This window comes from Apodemus sylvaticus, unplaced genomic scaffold (genome assembly GCF_947179515.1).
Source record: "Apodemus sylvaticus unplaced genomic scaffold, mApoSyl1.1 scaffold_360, whole genome shotgun sequence".
NCBI classification, from domain to species: domain Eukaryota; kingdom Metazoa; phylum Chordata; class Mammalia; order Rodentia; family Muridae; genus Apodemus; species Apodemus sylvaticus.
In genome coordinates this window covers 53,714-57,936 of record NW_026263436.1, presented here as the reverse complement: position 1 = coordinate 57,936, position 4,223 = coordinate 53,714, and the positions used below count along the sequence as shown (strand labels likewise).

The window sequence follows — 4,223 nt, the reverse complement described above, 5'->3', positions numbered from 1 at the left end:
TCTCTACCTTTCTGTGGGTGAAGTGACCTGGAAGGCAGACAGGCCCTCAGGAAATGGGTAGAGTATGCATTCCACATGTGCTGAATAAGCTGTATTGTGGGACCACACTTTCACAGATAAAGCTATTCAATGTTTTGGAAGAGCAACAAGATAGACTATGGTCATAGTAAGTCTTATGATAGCCCATCTCTGGGAGAACTGATAATTCTAAATCTCCCACACACCCCATTTCTAGAATGTGCTTGCCTTCAGGGTCTAGTGTAGGAATGACCTGAGTTCTGAATCATATCACATCACAAGGAAGGTACTGGACAGATGTTGGTTTTCAAGAGCCACTCACAATTAGTTTGACAATTATGTGTACATACCCATCAAGGAGCCAAAGAGTGGGAAAAAAGAGTAAAAGACAATGTCATAATTGACTTTAATGCTACCAATATATCTCACATGATAATTTCTTTGAACATACAACATGAGGTCATAGGATACTATGAACACAAACCTAAAACTGAGGTCACTCAGTAGTACATGAGAGGAGACCATTCAGTTCAGAGATTGGCCATATATTTACAACATGGGGAAGACACTGGCAACTCTGTCCCAATGGGGGCACATTTATAAATGCAGGACCACTGTTCTGATTGTACAAGACACCTGATGTTATTACCTTATTCTTCATTGCAAGTGACCCCTGTGGTCTCTATACAAAGAGCAACATTTTGATCCCAATGGATTTGAAACCATAACGTTCTGGAACCCCATGATGAACGTACTTCCTCAGATATCATTTCCTAGCATCTAGAATCAACCTCTTCTTTACTGCCAGCAACGGCAAAGTCTGGTATTCATATCATAGATGCACCGACTCCAACAATAACGGCAAGTTTCTGAAGCAAATGTGATTGTCTTGGGCTGCCTTCTGGCCCTGAGAATGTCCATGAGATTTTGACACAGTTGGGAAAATCTGTCCATATAAGATAACCCTCTTGATCATAGCACTCTAGTGGGGCAGGGTACTGCTCAAAAATCAGCTTGCCTTGATTGGCCATGCATTGCAGAAGCTCCTTCATTACAGCAGTGGAGAAGTCATTCTCATAGAAATTGACAGAGGTGAGCTGTGAGCACTGGCCCAGAGCAGGCAAAAGGATTTTGATCTGAGAGTCATTCATCCTGCAGTTCTCTAACTGCAGGGTTTGCAGAGTTTCAGATACATTCTCTAGGAGAATTCTGAGACTCTTGGAACATGACTTGGGAAACACTACATCATCAAAGTGCAGGTGTTTCAGTTGATAGAGCCTCTGACACTCTGACATGTGTTTCAAGTCTGACTTTGAGAGTTGGCAGGCAGTCATATACAAGAACTCCAACGACTCTTCAGGCATCTAGAGAAAGAACAAGAAAATTGTTCTGACTCATGGTGCTGGAAGACACTAGTAAGATTGATACTGACACAGAGAATCCACATATGTAGAGTCAATTTATGCTTATGTTGAAGGTACACCCTGGGGAAACAGCATGATGGTGTCTCCTCATAGCATTGTTACTGAAACATATTATAGTCAGGTAGGGTTGGATCAAATCACATGTCTGCAACAACCCTTCCTCACTCTGTTAGAGAACTAGAGTTTGCCCCATCAGGCTAGTAGAGCACACCCAGAAAGAATTAGCACAGAAGGGTTCTGGCAATATCTTGGCCTATGTCCTGCAGAGTTTATCCATGTCCCAGCTATCTCCACAATCTTTATCCCTAATCACAGTGTTTCACCCTTGACACTGATGACCCCCACCACAGTGTCACAGATTTCTCGTCTACTTAGTCCCAACCTGTGTTCAAATCATCATTTCCTTTATGGAGAAGTAGAAGCTGACTGAATCCAATAGAGGAACAAACTGGTTCCCGTTCTCACATATCTTTGTAGGTGTAGGGTAGGTGTGGAGCCTCCCCATATCTGGCCCCTCTGGTATGTCCTGTTACCTTGAATCAGTTTTGCCTGGATCCCAAAGAGTAATATGAAAAGCACACTTACAGAATCTGACTCACACAATGGACATGCTTACAAGACAGCTTTCTCAATATCCATTACCCAAGCCCATACTCTTCCACATGAGTGGGGACCGAATCAAGTGAGCTCCATTAAGAAAGATACAATCCACACTATCCTTCCTTACCTGAACAACTGTTTCATGTTGTCACTGGAAAAGTAGTCACCATTCATGGAGAGGTGTTGGAGATAGTTGAGTTTGGAGAACTGAGAAAGGAATTTGGCAGCACAGTTCTTTACATGTGCAAAACGAAGCACACCACTAAGTGCGATCCTCAATCTTCTTTCCCTTAGATGGAATTTGCGAAGATTTCTCATCTGGCCAAAGCAAGGTGCAAAGCAACCTAGAAAGGATAGGACCTGTGTTGTGTATATTTCCAATTCCTCAATATAGTTTGGCTGAAAAATGTTCAAGATCTCCCTAATAATCTTCACAGGGAAGTGATAAATCTTCATCTTCAGACAGCATAGCCTCAAAGAGTGTTTTCTCTGCTGGGCCCATTGTAGTAAACATGTTTGATGTTGTTTCAGACAGAAGCCAAGGCTCAGGTCAGTGACCACCTTCAAACGCTGCCTCAGTGCATATCTAGGAATGTGATTTGCAACTTGCTTCTTATTCCCAGTCTTGCTGAGCAGACTTCATCGCTTCTTCCAGCCCATACATCCCAAAAATCCTGGTGCACATCTTTCAAGACCAGGACTCGAAGCTTCCTAATTCTGTGAAAGATAAAGGCAAAGTTTCGTAATGTTAAATAAACCAACATGGAGTTAACCTGAATCCCACATGCTTAAGATCAGCTCCATCACAGTACGTCACACCAGGCAGGCAAGGAAACTGCATGAGATGCATCTGGAGACATGACCCTCTTGACTTGTGGCTCTTCCATATCTAGTGCCTGTAGGAAAGGCACAGAAAGGCTCATCCTAACATGGCTCCTTGTACCCTGAGCTGTCCTGACCTATGAATGTCATTTAGATCTGTTTTCAAATTGAATAGTATTTCCACAAATCCCCATGTCAATGGCATCATTATCCACTGTGCTGTTTTCCCCATTCTTCCTGCCCTAATGTGTGTCTTACAACTATCCCTATGATTCACCATTTAGCCTCCTTGGGCCTAGCTTACCTGGGACTAACATTCTGTGTCAGCAGTATATCTATGCCATCCAGCACAGCTTGCAAGACCTCCACATCAGGGGTTTTCATCAGGGCCTCCACAGGAAGGCAGGTAAAGGGCCAAGATGCCACCATTGCCTTCAATATCTGTGTGTGTCTGCCATTGAAAGCCTCTAGGAAGAGTGGTGGGAAAAGCACCGTGGGCAGGTAGTCCAGATTGGAAGAGTTTATGGCATCTTTCCTCAGCAGCGCATCCAGTGCCAGCTTCTGGAGTTTGGGAGGGTTGTAAGTGCTCATATTGCTAGGTATTCAGTTGGAAGCAACCTGGTGAAGCATTTAGGAGACATAATTTCAGGATAAGTTTTGAGAAGTCCTATTTCTCACATATTTCATGAACCAGAAGTATAGAGCCCATGCTCTGACAATAATGGAGAACACAGTCTGCCCAATTATACAATCCTGTGGTCTCCAAGCCACAAGCTCATCACTCTCAGCATGTGGATTCTCTTTTAAGCACCCACAGTTGAAAAAGTTATCCACTGTTGCATGGGATATCAACTCATGCTCCTCTTAATCTCATGCTTAGTATAAGGCAAAGATTCAGACTTGCCAAAGTGTTGTTTCAGGAAAAAGGACACTGAATATCTTTACAGGCCCTGAAGAAAATATTCTGCTTATGTCAAAGATGCAACCAGGCTTATTTTCCTTGCAATGGATTGAACCCTCCAGAGAAGGGCTAGGGAGATCCTATGAGATGCCTCTATGTATGTATCACTTAACACGTTGAAGGCCAGGGTGAGAAATCTGGGCTATATTATATTGTTGTGGGAAATGAGGTAAAATTCATAGCCACCTGGATATACAATCAGACCACTTCTAAAATGTAAAACCTATGCCAGGTGGTTCTGGCACATACCATTAATCCCAGTACTTGGGACGCAGAGGCAGGCAGATACCTGAGTTAGAGGCCAGCCAGGGCTACACAGAAAAACCCTGCCTCAAAAAACCAAAACGAATAAATATAAAATAAATACATAAATACATAAATACATAAATAATACATAA

The 4,223-nt window shown here is 42.9% G+C and overlaps 1 pseudogene; it reads right to left on the bottom strand.

Moving 5' to 3' along the window:
* Positions 1-816: 816 nt before the first annotated feature.
* Positions 817-3,455, bottom strand: LOC127676251 (PRAME family member 8-like; annotated as a pseudogene).
* Positions 3,456-4,223: the final 768 nt, after the last annotated feature.